We start from the raw sequence: 18,063 nt of genomic DNA, 5'->3' as shown, positions 1-18,063 counted from the left end.
CTAGCCAGCCCCAACCAAGCCGCGAGCCGCCCTAGCAGAAATTTTCCATATGCACGCATGGGGAAGAGTCCTACCACTTGTGGACTCTTCCCTAGCTGCTATCCATGAGTCCTAGCCATGATAGGACTCTTCCTAACCCCAGACCACATCCATCACAGCCCCTGCCCCAGCCCTGGCCGAGCCACACGCAGCCATGCTACATAGCCGAGCCCATAATCGCGTGGCACCACGTAGGAAACCCTAGGTTTGTTTCTTCCTAGCTAAGCTCGACTCCAGCCCTCGTGTTGTCCCTTAACGACTCTTTTCCTAGCCCTTAAACACATCCTATTGGCAGCGTGTCTTTGGAATTCATAACGTTTTTCAAATAAGCGTAAAATCATCAAAACATTGAAAATATTTGTTCTATCGTTAAACGGTTCATGCTTCAATAAATTTCATGTAAAAATAAGTAAAACAAGCATAATATGATTTGAATGGTGCGTCAAAGAAGTTTAGAATCGTTTTTTTGCGTTTAAAACGCTCGAATATGCTATTGTCGGCGTTAGTTACGAAAGAGGACGAACGGACGACGAAAACTCCAAGATTTTCCTCTCCTAATTTTTGAAAATTATTATGTGTGTTGTGTGTGTGATTTCGGCTGAATGAGGTACCCAAAGGCCCTAGGTTTTCATTTTATAGATGTTGAAATTTGCATGTTAATGGGCTTAGGTCTTGAGCCTTTATTTTTCTGAGCAATTTTGTCTACTAATCTTAGGTAAATTAGGCTCAATAACACCTATTTAATTGAAAAATAAAAGTTTATAAAAATTTGTTTTCAAAAATAATATTTTGGTCCTTTAAAAGTCCCTCGTTTGTCCAAAACCGGATTTCCGGGTAAAATCGAGCCCGTATCGTAAAATAATTTGGGCTTTATTATTTTTTAAAAAATTTAATCATAATATTGAGCCTCAAAAATATTTATTGAAAAATATTTCATCCTTGGTCGTCCCCGGTCTCCTTCCCCAGCCTATTATCGAATATTCGGATAAAAATCTTCAATTTTTATGAAATCATGCAATTAGACCTTCAATCATATAATATACATCATGTAAGCATTTAAAATCAATTAAATAAAACAATTAAGTAATTTAAATCATTTGCATGCATATTGTTTACGTGGGTTGGTTTTTGGACGTTACACCATCCCATGTTCTCATGAAATTTGCGCCACTAAATGGTACTCATTACATCTCACAACACTTGTATAGTTGTGGTACAACATGTCCAAGTACCTAGCAATGTATGAGGAAATATTTCAACCTCTTGCAGACGAACGATACTGAGATCTATTCACGTTTGATCAGTTGCACCACAACTCGGTTAGATGTGAAAGAAGAAGATTTTGTGAGGACATAACAACTTGATCGAGAAATAAGGTGGATAGGTTGTGTAACGTCTCAAAAATTTGAAGGTTCACGTAAACCACATGCATGCAAGTTATTAAATTTTGTTCGTATTTTATTAAATTGTTTTAAAGCATTAAATGCATGTTTATTTCATTGATCATGTTCTTAATTTTATTTATGCATTTTATGCATAATTCATGCATGATAAAATTTAATTAATAAAATTTTAAAAGTTCATGCACTATGATTTTTAAGTTTTATTTCGCGCACGAACGAGGAGAGGAGACCGGGAGAATTTTCAGGAAAATTATTTTAATTACATGATTTGTTTTTAAATATTAATTTAAGATGTTTTTAAGGGTATTTTTCAAAATATAGAATTTATTGGGTATTTTTACCCGCATGATTTTTATTTTTAATGGTACGCGAATTTTATCAAATCGGGAGACTTTTTGAAGGTTCGGCTAATATTTTCAAAAACTTTTCAACACGAAATATTTTTCAGGAGTATGTTTGTATTTAATGGGCCAACTTTTAATCTCGTTAGGCTTAAAATTCTTTTAAGTTTTTAATTAAATCATTTAAAGACCATTAGCTAGTTGATTAATAACTAATTAAGCTACCCTATACCCATTTACCCTCCCCACCAACCGACACCTCTTTATTCCAACTCTCCCCACTCTCATTATTTAATTCAGCAGCTAGCCTCCCTTCAGCAACCATCGGCCATAGCATTTTCAATTCAAGAAAATATCGGCCATAGCAATTCCTTCAAACAAATTGTCTCCGACGCTCGTTCTTCGATCTCCTCGCTTCTATAACATCTAAGGCACGCCATGTACATTATTTCTGCATCATTTACGCCATAATACATGCTGATATGTGTGCCATTCACGTTGTTTTTCAGTTCATGCATCGTTTTTACGGGTATGTTTCGGTTGAGCATGAAAGTTACATTTTCTTTGCATCCAACTCATGTTTGTGATCTTGGTGTAAGGGGCCTGTGTCTACTGATGCTAGAGGGCTAAGGCATGTCACAGTTTGAGGAAAATAGCGCTGGAGTCGAGGCTTGAGAAGGGTTGCTGTAAATCGTAGGTGCAGTCCCTTGTATGTTTCGGTTTAGGGGAGATCTTGTATCGGGGTTGGGCCAGCAACCCCAGGACCATTCCGAGCCACGGATCAGACCCTGGTGGGTCTGAGACAAGGTTTGGAAGAGTTCAGCGCACGCTAGAACCAGCCCAAGCGAGATCGATCGGGAGATGTAGGTGTTGGCTTCGGGTTGGCGTTTTTGTGAGAACCGCGATCGTGGGGGAGCTGCGGTTTGCATGGTGGAGCAGCCGCGGGTTATGCTGGTTCATGAGGGTCCAGTCGAGGTCTAGGAGAGGTGGGTTAAGGGCTGGAACAGCTGGTCTCGGTTCAGGAGCAGATCGAAGGGGGTGTAGTTGAAGAGAGCTCGGGTAGTTGTTCTTGGAGAGGCTCGAACGTTTCTGCTTTTAGTTGCACAGCAGCTTTATGTTTTGTTTAGGCTTGGTTTAGGAGTTCATTAAGGTCTTAAGGGTGAGCCTTAAAGCTAGACAAGTGAAGATTGAAGGTGGACCGAAACTTTATGGAGTTGAATACATGTGTTGGAAGATAAGAGCACAAGGGGGGGCCGAGAGTTTTATTGAGAGTAGCCGAAACATTATGGATTTAGAGGGAATAATTTAAATAGAAAATGGTTTAGAATGGGTTTTTAAGTTATGGTAAAAAGTTGGAAAAATTTTGGTTAAGTTTCGGTTTAATTCGGATTAAAATCGGGATCCCGATCTAAGTTTTAAAACAACTCGGTTAAGTTATTAAATGGGCTCAAGTTCACGTCTAGGGATGCTTTTAAATATGTTTTCGGACATTTTTAGGAGTTCGGAAAGTTTCTGATCAAAATAATGAGTTTTGGATTTATTCGGGATTTAGTCGCCGCATGAAACGTTAATTAAAGAATTAATTGAAACGCCTAGATTTAAGCTTAATAAAATTATGAAAAATTATATTTAAGCTCAAATAATTATTAGAAGTCTAAGTTTTTAATTTGGGAATTTTATGTTAAGGTTTGGTTTAATTCAGGATTAAAACGGATTAATATGTTATAGTTAAAGATTAATTTAAAAGTCCTCGATTTAAACCAAATAAAAATATGAAAAAATTGATGTATGCTTAAATAATTATTTGGGACATGTTAGAGTCAATGAAATTAAGAAAATGTCAAATAAGTGAAATTTTACATCTAGAGGTAAAACGGTAATTTTGGGTTTCCAGGGGCAAAAAGGTCATTTTGCACCTGGGGTGAGATGTTGGTCCTGGCAGCGTCCTGAGCACAAATTCATGATATTTTAAATGTTTATGCATCATGTTTACGATTTTAAGCAATTATGATAAATATGTTGCATGCTTGGTTTAAAGGAAAAGTTACGTATATGCATGTTTTTATTAAGTGATGATTATGATGCTATTTTTGAAGGATGAGATTTGGTTGTGACTGATGATGTATATGTATACGATGATATAAGATATGATGAGCTGAGGCCCGGGCTCAGTGGATGGGTAATGCTGTCGCTGATGTCTCCCGTCGCCGGGTACCACGGTTACATGTAGATGGACCCATCGATAGAGCTGATACGATAGAGCTGATACGAAAGTCACAACTAATGATCTGAATTCTATTAAAAAAGAAAATGTATACGTATATGATGACATGAGATGACATGATTTAATACGATATGATTTTACACGACACGTTTACGTATATGATAACATGAGATTACATACTTTGACACGATATGATTTTACACGATATGTTTACGTTATGATTTTAAGTTCATGAAAGATATGTTGAGTATGATATTTTTCACTGCTGTGTGCTATGTATATGTACTTGTTATTCCTGGTACAGGTGTGTTGAGTTTTTAGACTCACTAGGCGTGTGTGATGCAGGTGAGCTTCATGATGAGGAGACTTGAGGTGCCGAACTCTGAGTAGGCAGACCTGGCGCGGTGACATGACCCGAGTACCACATATTTTCCGCATAATGTTTTATGATATTGAGAGGAGAGGAATATTTTCATACGTTGATGATTTTAAGATTTTTATACGTTTATGTGCACGTATGATTTTGGATGATGGTAGTTATTTTAAACTACATTAATTTTATTGCCAATTAAAAAGATTATTTTAAATGTTATTTTTAAATGCGAGTTTTATTAAAAAAAAAATATTTCTGCGATTTTTCGCAGACGTTTCAGGTTGGTAGTTATGGTAAAAAATATTTCCGCGATTTTTCGCAGACGTTTCGCAGACATCTACTTCCGAAATATTATCATCAATAATGATAGAAATACAATGATCGTGTAGTGCAGTCATAGACAAATGACCACCTTTAAAATGCAATGATGATGGCGTGAATCCCAACAAGTCAAGACATATATGTTGTCATGGAACAACTATATGTGAAACATTTATTCCTGTCATTAGGTCACCATCAATTGTTAGACCCAAAATTATTGAAATATCTTGTAACATGATAGTTGTTTCACCATGTTGGGTGCAATAATTGTCCCTACTTTGGTAGAGCGATCGAACCGTGGTGCTTGAGCTGATGTGCGGTTTAAAAGATTTGAGTTGTACCAAAACGCCAACAGCTATAGCTTTTGGTAAAGCGGTAAGCACTCGGTCCTACTCATCACATTGTCAGATCGCCTAACTCTTATAATATCATCAACACTTTCAGTGTCGCTTGTAAGTAGAGAACACTGAGATTTTCTGGACCTCGATTTTCTGCGATTATGAAATAAATTGTCAAAATAATAAGTTAATACAAAATATTTTAATAAGAAATGAAATGATATATATTAAAATTAAAATTTAAAAGTTATTAAGAATTAATTAAACAACTAATATAATACTTAATATGTGTACACAATAAAATATTTAATCTTCAATTTCCAAGGTAAGAATATTTGTTTTTTTTGTTTGATTAAGAATATTTGTTTTTTTTGTTTGATTATTTCATTCTTCATATGCAAATATTGAAGTTTTGTTTATAGTAAAGTATGCTCGAACGTTTGGCTATTGAACATCACACGTTTAAAATTTGCAACGTCTGTTTATACTTAACGAACGCTACAACAGCATATGATGTGAGGCTGGAGAAGCTGCAGCTAGACCATGCAAATCATTGCAGGGCTGCCGCAAATGGTGGCGTTTCCAGAATTTTATTATTAATTTTTTTTAAATTTTTTTAGTTGATATTAATTTTTGAAAAATTATATATATATATATACACACACACACAAATGGCCGATCACAATAAATTAAAGAGCATGTATCTCCATGGCAAAGCAAGAGTTTCTGTACGTGTAAACCCAGGTTTGAATCTTAGGGTTTTTTTTTTCTTTTTTTAATAACTGATTTACTTTTAATTTTTTTAATACTTTATTACTTTTAAATTTATCATCTATAAAAAGCCTTTTCTACTATCAGATGCTGAGTATGCTGACTTTTCCAGTTTCTATCGTTACTACAGAATTGTCATTCTCAACTATGAATATCGTCAATACTAAGCTTCGAAGCAAAATGGATGATGATTTTCTCTCGATATATTGATGATATTTATTGAAAGAGAAATTGCTTAAAATATTTGTATAGATATTATTATCGAAAAGTTTGAACATTTTAAGGAACGTCGAATTCATTTTAGTTAGAAATTTTCTTTTTAAAATGTACTATTTATGTTTAGTTGAATATAACCGATAATATTTTTTGTCTTTCATCATTTAATATTTTGTCTGTATTTTATAAGCGGCCCCCAAAGAGTCGAAATTCTAGATTTGCCCCTGTACCCGATCACAAAACTCGGTTATCATGTGATTTTCGAAGGGATTGAGGTATGTGCCATCTTCCTCGATAAATTATATCGCTGTGTCTATTTATTGCAAAATAGTGACTTTTTTTTCAATGGAAAATAAGAAGGCTTAAATTATGGCATAAGAGCGGTGGTATATATATACATACGTACACAAACATAAGAAAGCCACGTAATATACTAAAATTAAATCATTACCAAAATCGCATAGAAATAAATAATTATAATCATATTTACAATGTTGTCTATGAAATACTGCAATTAACATAAAGCATAACCATAATTTACGATGTTTCCTATGAAATACTACAATTAACATAAAATTCACATACTTTTTGTGTGAAAACACATATTTTTCATGTTATAGGGCTGGATCCAAGTGAGCAAAACTGTCGGACCAGGGTTCAAATCAACTCGTCCAATGCCAATGGTGGGAAGATGACTGATAGGACACAAATCGACTTTTCCAGTGGTCTCCTTGTGATTAAAGAGTGGTCCCAAAAGAAACAAAGTAACAAATCACCTTATCAAAATGAAACACATGCTATTTACGCATATAATACTTTATATACCTCGTGTATTTAATTTTCTATACATTGGATAAAATGAGATCCTATCTATATTATTCATCCTCTTTTCAGGTTCGTTCGATCCTGGGTGTGGGGGCAGTGCCCACACCCCATATGAATGGTTGTGATTCCATTTCATGGGGAAAAAAAAATTAAAAAAAAAAATTGGGCCAGAAAAAATTCCGGCCCTTGGATGTACCCCTGCAGGCACTGCCTGCAGGGGTAGGATGGAATAATCCCTCTTTCCATAAAATTTCAACGTTGATTTTCTCTGACAAACCGACAAGAGATGTTTATCACATTGACACGTCCAGGGATCGAATACGTGGTGAGAAAGTAACGTGGTGAGTGTTTTGAAAAATACTCAAAAAAGTTGATGCTGATTGATCACCATAATAATAAAATTTATACATTAGAAATTGTTTCAAAAGTTCAATACATAAAACAAATTTCAAACCTTTGTTTACAGAAATATATCATAACAATAACATACTCAGAAATTGGAATAGAACATAGTATAACATGGCAAAGCGGAACATTGAAATTCATCTAGTTATTCATGGTCGAACTCTCCGTATATGTTACTCTTTTAAGGGACGAGCATAAAGACACAGTTTTATACCCACTGTGTGGGGGGCCAGGACACATTTTTATACAAATTTTGTGGGCGCCAGAACAAAACTTATCAATTTTCTTCTCACTTCCAGTTCGAATCATAACAGTGCTTTTCGGATTCAAAACCTGATAGACATGACATGACATAATTAGAATTGAACAAACAAAGTCAAAGGATGCAAAGACATAATAAACGTATAGTGCATCAATCGAATTTTAAAACATATCCAAGCCTTTAAAACAATACATCAGCTCACTTACAGAATTTAAAACCTTGCTAATTGTTGTGTGTGAAGGGTCAAACTATTGTGACTTGGTGTGGCTCGATCGTCACTAGCTTTCCAAGACCGAATTTTAGTTGATTTTTGGCGCGAAGATAGATGAACGATGGTCAGATTGACGTCTTATTCTCATCGTGGTTACTGCCCAATAACCGCTTGGATTATACTCGAACTTCATTTGTTCAAAAGGCTTGAGTAGGCTCGCTCATACTCCATCAGTCTTGGATGTTTCTTGTCCCGATATCACGTGCACTACTAGGCAGAATATTGCCTTAGATGATGTGCTAATTATGCCCAAAACTTGGTTGGAGGCTCTCGATTTTTGCAGGCCCTCAAGCAGTCGGATTTGTGGAAATTTTATGGAGGTTTCTATAGTGTGACATTTTTCAGCCCTTTGTGTGCTATTTGTAGGATTAAATTGGTTGTGGATCTCCCCCACCCTCCATTCCAACCAATTGTGGCCTTCAAAATACCTCCAATTTGTTACTCAAGCCAATGGTCATCTAGATTAGCTAAAAGGTATCTTCTTGCACCTTGATTATTTCTAACTTTTAGCTCCTCTTTTAGCTGAAGTTTGAATCAATTAGGACAACATGCATTGAGCTTCACTGAGTTAAATTTTTGGTTCATTGAGCTAGGGGTTTGTGCACATGAACTACCATGTTTTTGTTCTTACGAGCTTGCAACATTTCAAACTCCTTTAACTAAGATATTGCATTCTCGGAGGTGTTCGGTGTTTCCAAATTTCGAGTCCTCACATCACAACCTCTTTATTGGAATTTTCGTCCTCAAAACTTTAGTTTGCTTGATCTTCAAAAAGGTAAGGGTGTTGGGTGTGCATCTTCTCTTCTAACTCCCTCGTCGCTTCTTGCTCGGTATGGTTAAACCGTTGTACCTTTACATATAGAATGGTGCACCATCTCAGTAATTGGATTTTGGTGTCTACTATACAGATAAGGTGATAGAATCGATTAACTGGTGAAGGAGTGTTTAGAAGGGGGTTGAATAAACACTCACGATTTTCACAAACTTTTCAAATGATGATTCAGTTTAGTGACAAACTGAAACTCGGAATCTTTTCAGTCGATATCGATCAGTTAACAATAAAGTGGATAAATAAACCGACTGATAGATAGAATGAAAACTGAAATGAGAATACACGAGATTTTATGGATGTTCGGAGATTTCAATCACTCCTACGTCAGCCCTTCTATCACAAGGATAGAATATTCACTAAAAGACTTTGATCGATACAAACACTTGTACATACTCACTTCAGTTTGAACTTAACAATGTCAAAACTGAAACTCTTAGCTTACAAAATGATTCACAGTACTCAACTGGACTTAGCACAACTGATCTCTTTTAAGATAAAATTTACAACAAGATGATTTATGCTAGTAAGATCGAAAAGTAGTGCTACAAATATATCTGATAAGTGTGAGCTTCTAATTCTTTTGAATATGAGCGAGAATTTCAGCAGAGTAACAACAAGATTGATATAATAGTGAATCGTTGATTGTTGGGATAGTTTTTCAATTGCCCTTCTCTGCTATTATATGCTTATCTTCAACGGTAATAATCAATGTAATTTGAATCTTTATATCCGTTGCTTGCCACGTCAATATCTTTCTGACATTCGTACACTGCAGCTTTGCGACGTTCTCACTATTTGTTGCAGTCTGCTTTGTACTGTTGTCGGTTGAATGTCCTTTTTCGTTAACTGATGACGTATACAGCTGAAAGATCAGCTGATAAGCAATAGCTGATAAGCTCACAACTGAATGTATCGACTGATTAGTTTCCAACTGATCAGTCAGTTGTCTGGGTAAGTTCAGTTCAGCTGGTTCAGTTGCCTTTGTTAGTCTGCGCATTAATCTTTAGTTATGGGTAACTGTCAGTTTGATTATTTGTTCAGTTACTTTCAAACTTCTTGATCAAATAATCCAATCGATTTAAGCATTTGGTTTGTCAAACAATCGAAATTTAGTTTCCAACAATTTCCCCCTTTTTGGTGTTTGACAAAACTTGGAATACATGAACTGATCAACTGAAATCACAAAAATAATCTTCGAATTTTTTGTATATAAAATAATCCTTTCAATGTACAGATTCGTACAAATAATGAAAGAAAGAAATAATCTTCAAGAAACAATAAAATAATCTTCTATTTCTTCTTGATGTTCTTCGAAGATTTTTCTGGCTGATCATTTCCTCCTTGTTCTTGTTCTTCCTTTTTTTTGTCAAACTCATCAACCTTTTTCGATAAAGTCTGCACATCTGAGTTGAGATTAGACACCGCATTTAATAGAATATCTTGCAGTAAATCCATTCTTTTGGACATAGTGCTTTCCAGAAAGTCAAGGCATCTTGTAACCAAAGCATTGAGTCTGGAAATGAGCTTCAGCTGACACTCTGTCTTTCCGAAGTTCGTCCATTTTAAGGAATAAAGAAGTGACGTCCTTTTGAATTTGCTGCAATTTTCCCATGGTATTGTCCTTTATAGAATCAAACCTCATAGTGTGCAAGAATCGAGTTGACTTGATATCTGAAATGGAAGATACTATACCGACAAGATTGGTCTGGATCTCCTGAATTTATTCGAGCAAGGATTCAGTTGTTATCGAGATGCCATGAGACATGGCTTCAGAAGTTTCTGGTTCCTATTCTCTGTTATGTTGATCGAAGATGATCAGAGCCCTGCCAGTTGTATCCGTTTCAAGTGTCACCATTTCTGAATCATGTTCTGGTAAAGCTTCCTGTTGAAGCTGTTGAGGAGAGGAAATATTTGGATCAACAGATGTAACAGTTGCCTCTCTTGTTTGAGAATCAAGTTGGTTGAGAAGCTTGTTCTTCAGTTGGTTGAACAACTGAAATATTAACTGGCTCTTCAGCTGGCACTTCTTCAATTTGTGCCGAGTCCAGCTGAGCCTTGTCAGTTTCTTCAAAAACTGCTCGCTCAATCATGGAAGCTGACTGAACTGGCTCTTCAGATTGAGAGAAAGTCTGTACAGTTGGTTATTCTATCTGTTCGGCTGGTTCTTTAGTTCCAAAAATCTCCTCAACTTCTCTTGTTGATTGTAGCTGAATGTCAATGGAAACTGATTTTATCGCTTCATCAACATTTGCTAGTGATAATTCAGCATCTGAATGAGTTGTAGTTCAGCATTTGAGGATGGAATAGCGGAGGATGATGGTTGTACATCCTTGCAAGTAGAATCAGTTTCTTGCTTGGAAGACTCGCAACTGGTTCTTTGGAGTGCTCCTGATGTTGAGCATATTGTTCAGCTGGCTCTTGAGTGTCAATTTCCCATTGTTTGATTTCCAACTGGAGCGAGAGAATATCTTAGTCCAATTGGTCATAGACAGCTTTATCATTGAATGTGGTTGGACTGGTAGGATCAAAATTGAGTCACAACTGAGCAAGAATTTTCTATAACTTCTTCTCACGCACATGGTCAAAGAAGTATTTCTTCCGCTCCAGAGCTTGAACAATTGAAGAATCTTTGACCATTTTGAGCACAACCTTCTCCAGTTTTATGAATCTCTCAAGAACTAATTTCTTCAGAAGCTGCAAACTTGAGTTCTGAATTTAAGCCATTCATCGTAGGCTTTCAGCTTTGTCAATGAAAACTCATTGATCTCTTTCCATATCAGATCAATGAGTTTGGATTGGATTTGTTGGCCTAGGCTCTTCTTGCATTTTTCCTTTGCCTTTTGAATCTGTTAGGGCATAAGGGATACTTAGCCCTGAAGTTGTTGCATCAATTCTCTCCCTGATCACTACTCCTTTTGGTCTTGCAATCAGTAGAGGTATGTGGCCAGTAATGATGATCAATGGAGCCTTGATTCGAGCCGATTTCTTCTCATCACCAGATTTGGTGATCTTCTCCTTTGTTGAGCAGCAGATTGAGGTAACTGAACCTCAACTGAAGATTCAGTTGGAATGGCTTGCAGAGGTATAGCCTGAATAGTCTGTTGGGCTCCTGATGGTGTCAGCCGTTCAGTAGGAATTGTGCGGACAGCAACTGTTGGCGTAGTATTTAAAGTACGAGGTTTTTTGGTGATTTTGGGTGGAGGGGTATTATCAGAATCAGACTCAGAGACAATCAATTTACGTTTGTTTGTCTTCTTCTAAACTGTTGACTTAGCCTTTTTAACTGACTTGGGAGCCTCCTACATCCCAATCTCTTTCTTTAACTTCAAAAACTGCTCAGGAAGGCATGTCCAATTTGAGCTTCAGTGGCTGGATATTCTTAGAATTGAAAACTTTAAACTTGGATGATTTCTCAGCAGCATCACCCACTAACCCCTTCACCTTCAGCATATAGCTGAGTTGCACTGCATATCCCCTGGATTGCTTAGTTGATTGAAACATATTCTTAAAGATATTGAAAATAATGTTCTTCCAGTTCATTTTCCTGTCAGCCATGATTGCAGTCATGGCTTGAAATTTTTTCCAGATTTAGGGCAGCAAAGGATCCTGCCTTTGCCAATAGCCCTTTGGCTACAATATCAGCCAGCAACTGTACCTCTGGCTTCATCTCCTTCTTGGGATCGGAAACCTTGATCTTCCGACCATCAGCAGAAAGAAGGGTTTGCATCTCTTCAACATCATATGCCTTCACTTCAGTGATATATGGAAGCCCATCGGTAGGCAGCTGAAATAGACCGCTGAAGAAGTCTTTATCAATAATCAGCAACTGAGTATTGACAGTAGTAGCGATCTTGCCATCAGCAGTGATGTATCCATTAGCGTAGAAGTCTTGAATCTCCTTCAGATAAATTTCTTGGCAAAATTTTCCCAGAAAACCCTTCAGCCCAGCTGCTTCCAGTTCGAGAAAGATATTCTTGACGTCTTCATCCTTCACAGTCAAGACTGAGTCAAAATCAACAGTCATAGCATTGAGAATGTGAGCAGGAACTTGGTTGGCCATTTGAGTGAATTGTAATTTAGTCTGGATCAGTTAAATCTATTTGGTAACTAATGACTCTTCGTCTTTCTCCTGTCTCTTTAAGAACTGTCTATAAATACGATCTTTGTTTATTTGATAATAACATCTAAACTCCGATGGATTGTCAAAGCAGTTCCCACGTCCCTCATCTTTCATGGTCACCTTATCGCTTTCAAAGATTTAAGAAGGTTGTTGAAAAGTACGTTTTTTCAGAAGTTATGTCTGTTTGGACCACAGCTCATGAACTTCAATCAATTCATAGTGGTGAATTTCCTGGTACTGCTAAGCAGAGATCAATTGCCAGGAAGTATAAGAGACTTGCTGATGTCGATCATATTTCCGATCTTGTTAAGGATGATATGCTGATCCATATGATGCTCAGGAAGGAGTAATACTTTCTTGAAAGTATTTCTACTACCAAAACCTTCAGGAGTATCAGGAGTCATGATTTGAATAACTGGTTGACTGTTTGGCAAGATGCCACTGCAGTACACATGGATCGTGTAACTTGGTTTCGATTTTATCAGCAATAAGATTTTGTTACGATTCATTGTTGTTGTTTCTTTTCTCATTTGCAAAACTAACTGGCATCAGTTGACAAACATAGAACTAACTAAATGAGGTAACTGATAAATGATTAACTGACATCAGTTGATAAACAGTTAACTAACTGAATAAACAACAATTGACATATCAACAAAAAACTGATATAATTAAGACAAGTCAATTAAACCAAGAATATTGCGAAAGTGAGAAAACTTAGTCTCTGGTAAAGGTTTGGTGAAGATGTTAGCAGCTTGTTGTTCAGTTGGCACATATTCCAGTCTGATTGCTTGCTTCAGAGCATGATCTCTGATGAAATGATGCCTGACATCAATGTGCTTGGTCCTTGAGTGAAGAAATGGATTGTATGTGATTGCAATTGTTCTTGTATTGTCACAAAATATTGGAGATTCTTTTGCATCGACTCCATAATCTTTCCGTTTTTGCTGAATCCAAAGCAGTTGGGCACAGCAGCTTCCAGCAGTATGATATCCTGCTTCAGTTGTGGAAGTAGCTATGGATGTTTGCTTCTTGCTGAACTATGAGATCAGTCTGTCTCCTAGAAACTGACAAGATCCACTGGTGCTTTTACGATCTACGTTACATCCTGCATAATTTGCATCTGAATATCCAACTAAATTGAAAGAAGAGTCTTTAGCATACCATAATCCCACATTTTGTGTGCCTTTAAGATATTTTAAAATACGTTTGGCAGCTGAAAAATGTGATTGCTTAGGATTTGCCTGAAATCTAGCACACATACAAACAGCAAATACAATATCAGGACGACTAGCAGTTAGGTACAATAATGAACCTATTAAACCTCTGTAGAGTGTCGTCTCAACTGATATTCTCCCTTGATCATTGTCTAGTTTAACTGATGAACTCATGGAAGTACTTGCAGCTGAGCATGTTTCCATGCCAAATTTCTTGAGCAACTCATTTGTATATTTGGTCTGACTGATAAAATACCAGTTTCCAGTTGCTTCACTTGCAGACCGAGGAAAAATGTCAGTTCACCCATCATACTCATCTCAAATTTGTCCTGCATTAACTTGGCAAACTTCTCACATAATTTGGGGTTAATTGACCCAAATATAATATCATCAATATAAATTTGCACAAGTAAAATGTGATCATTCTTAGAGAATTTGAACAAAGTCTTATCAACTGATCCAACAGTAAAATCATGATCAGTTGGGAATTTTGAAAGTGTCTCATACCAAGCTCTTGGAGCTTGTTTGAGACCATACAAAGCTTTGTTCAGATGATAGACATGATCAGGGAAAGAGTGATTGATATAACCTGGTGGTTATTCAACATAAACTTCTTCATGTAACTGACCATTCAGAAAGGCACTTTTCACGTCCATCTGGTAGACTTTAAAATTCTTGAATGATGCATAGGCAAGGAACATTCTGATTGCTTCCAGTCATGCAACTGGTGCATATGTTTCATCGTAGTCAATTCATTTCTTCTTGCATGTATCCTTGTGCTACAAGTCTTGCTTTGTTGCGTACAACTGAACCATCTTCGTTCAATTTGTTTTTGAATACCCATTTTGTACCTATAACAGTTTTACAAACTGGTCTTGGAGCTAAGTTCCAGACATTTTTATGGGTAAACTGATTGAGCTCTTCTTGCATTGCATTTATCCAGTTAGGATCAGCAAGAGTTTCATCAGTTTTCTTTGGTTCCAGTTGTGAAACGAAAGTAAATGAATAAATAAATTAAGCATTTGATTTCTAGTTCTTACTGGATCAGATGGATCACCTATCACTAATTCTAGAGGATGTGATTTCTTCCATCTTAGCTCAGGATTTGTTGTGTCCATATCAACAACTGCTTTAGTTGGCAACTGAATGTTTTCTTCAGTTTCAGTTTGAGCTGTATCAGTTGGTAACTGAATATTATCAATAGGCTCCACCAACTGATTATCAGGAACAACTTCATGTTCAACCGATTGATCCAGTACTTCTGGTTCAGGTATTTGAAGGATGTTTCGATTGATATGATTCTCTTCTTCATTATCATCCTCCAAACTGATATCTGTAAATCGATCAACTAGCTCAACTGGATCAGTTGGCTTATCAGTTAGCACAGATTCATCAAATACAACATGTATTGATTCTTCAACATTTAAAGAACTTCCATTAAAAACTCTATAAGCTTTACTAACTGAAGAATATCCAAGAAATATTCCCTTTGCAGATTTAGCATCAAAAGTTTTTAAATAATTTTTGTCATTATCAAGAATAAAACATCCGCAGCCGAATATTTTGAAGTAGGAAACCACACTTTTTCGTCCATGCCAAATCTCATATGGTGTTTTCAAATGATTCTTATTAATCATTGATCTGTTCTGAGTGTAACATGCAGTGTTTACTGCTTCTGTCCAAAACCTTTGAGAAATACCAGAATCAGCAAGCATTGTTCTAGCAGCTTCTTTAAGGGTCCGATTTCTTCTCTCAGCTACACCATTTTGCTGAGGAGCTCTTGCTGCTGAGAGCTCATGCTTGATTCCAGCATTTTCTAAAAATTTTGAAAGATTTTGATTGTTAAATTCAGTCCCTCGATTAGACCTTATTCGATCAATCCCAACTGATTTTTCATTTAATAATCTTTTAAAAAGCTTAATCAGTTGTGCAGCAGTTTGGTCTTTGAATTTGAGAAAGATAACCCAAGTAAATCTTGAAAAATCATCAACAACTACTAAGTGTATTTCATTCCCCCTAAACTCATGACTGGTATTGGACCAAAACGATCCATATGTAACAGTTCTAAGCATCGGGAGGATGATTTACAACCTCTATTTTTGAATGAAGATCTTACTTGCTTACCAAACTGACATGCTGAACAAATTTTATCTTTTGAGAAGTCTATTTTGGGCAAACAAGTTACAAGATTATGGTTACTCAGATAGGCAATAGATTTAATGTTTAAGTGGTTCGACCTCTTATGCCACAACCAGTTTTTAGAAGTTTTGGAAGCAATGAAAAAAACCGGTGCATAAGGTTGATCAGTCCAACATACTTTGTAAGTATTTCCACAATGATTGCCAGTTAGGATGACCTCATCAGTTGAGTCTCTAACTGAACAAGTGTGTTTGTCGAACTGAACTGAGAAATTATTGTTGCATAACTGACTGATACTAATCAAGTTATACTTCAAATTCTCAACTAGTAAAACGTCTTTGACATTGAAGTTACCATGGATAAGATTACCCTTACCCACAGTTTTACCTTTGGAGTTATCTCCAAAACTGATGTTTGGTCCAGTGTATTTGATCAGTTGAGATAGCAGATATGCATCCCTTGTCATATGACGTGATCATCCACTGTCTAGATACCAGGTGGATTCCTTGTTTGTACCTGTCACATGCAATCACACACACTATATGATCTTGGTACCCATATTCATTTGGGTCCTAAACTGATTAGTCTTTTAGGAACCCAGACTTGGACAAGTCTAACTGAATTTCCAGTTACTGTGTTCCAAATAGTTTTTCTCGTCCTTTGGATATTAAGTGTGTGGTGTGAGGTAGAAACAGTATGATTTATACCATTTTTCAACTGACTGTTCTTTTGATACCATTTTAAACTGACTTACAGTTGTAGTAATTGTAATAGTCAATTCTTGAGTGCTGATTTTTGTAACTGAATCGTTTAGATGACCAGTTTCTTGAATCATTTGAACTCTCATAGCTATATCCAATTCTATACCCTTTGGTTCTATTCTTACTTTTAGTAAATTGAACAGTTGGTTTACTTGGTTCTAAGAATTCATTTACCATAGTTGATTTTACAAGGGTAATGTACTTTACTTTGTTTTTATTCAAAATTGGTTGTGTATCACTTGCAAATTTTCGACATGACTGTTAAAGCCTAAACCAGTTTTATCATCAACTGATTTTTGTGAATTCTGCATTTCAGTCAATGCAACTGAAGACTTGTTCCAATCTTGAATCAGTTCAGTATGTTTTGAAATCTCAGTTTTTAACTGATATATCAAAGCTTGGTTCCCAATAATTACAGTTTTTCGCTCTGAAATCTCTTTTTTTAGACTCAACACTTCAACTGACTCGTCAGTTTCAATTTTGTGATTATTGGGATCATTTTGCTTAGCTCTGACCTTCTCAAATGATCGAGCAAGTTTGTGATACTCATTTACCATGTCATGCAATGTGGTAATGAGTTCCTCACGAGTGAAATCAGTAGAGCTGAAGTCAAATATCTGTTCACTTGTTGACTTCAATTCAACATCATCTGCCATTAAGCACCTGACTTCTTCTTCATCATCACTTGAACTGATTGGGCTTTCAGGTTCTGCCTCCTCACTATAAGTTTCTGCCCACTTTGACTTACTCTCCTCATCTAGAAGCACCTCATGTTTCTTTCTGAGAGATTTCTTGCCATCCTTGGTTCTTTTTCTGTGCTCATAGGGCTTCTTTCCCTTTTCAGTTGATCCTCGACTGTCCTTCTTTGGCTTGTGACAGTCAGCAATGAAATGGTCAGTCTTGCCACAGTTGTAGCAAGTATAAGGTTCTTCTTCGGAGTGATTTTTTCTGATATTATTTCTGAAAGTTTCCTTGATTTCTCTTCATAAACCATCCAAACTTCTTGACAAACAATGACATTACGTCATCGCTCAGCTGATCAGCAGATTTGTCAACTGAACCAGTTAGTTCCAGCTTGATAGCAGTTGTGACATTTGATGTAGAAGATTCTCCTTCTCTTGTTTGTAGTTCAAACTCGTATGCCTTTAGATCAGCAAACAAATCGTGAAGTTCAACCTTGTTAAGGTCCTTTGATTCACGCATAG

The 18,063-nt window shown here is 36.4% G+C and overlaps 2 long non-coding RNA genes across 2 annotated transcripts; both read left to right on the top strand.

The window, feature by feature from the left end:
* The first annotated feature begins 1,923 nt into the window (after positions 1–1,923).
* LOC142537960 (uncharacterized) lies at positions 1,924–4,599 on the top strand. The gene is made up of 2 exons (XR_012818618.1): positions 1,924–2,214; positions 4,353–4,599. It is a non-coding gene; the product is annotated as an uncharacterized LOC142537960 (long non-coding RNA).
* A 1,147-nt stretch (positions 4,600–5,746) lies between these two features.
* LOC142537959 (uncharacterized) lies at positions 5,747–6,871 on the top strand. Its single transcript, XR_012818617.1, has 3 exons — positions 5,747–5,783; positions 6,217–6,301; positions 6,647–6,871. It is a non-coding gene; the product is annotated as an uncharacterized LOC142537959 (long non-coding RNA).
* The last annotated feature ends 11,192 nt before the right edge of the window (positions 6,872–18,063 follow it).

This window comes from Primulina tabacum, chromosome 2, assembly GCF_025594145.1.
Source record: "Primulina tabacum isolate GXHZ01 chromosome 2, ASM2559414v2, whole genome shotgun sequence".
In the NCBI taxonomy this organism is placed as follows: Eukaryota; Viridiplantae; Streptophyta; class Magnoliopsida; order Lamiales; family Gesneriaceae; genus Primulina; species Primulina tabacum.
The sequence above is the reverse complement of the archived record's forward strand: the minus strand, read 5'-3'. Positions and strand labels throughout refer to the sequence as shown.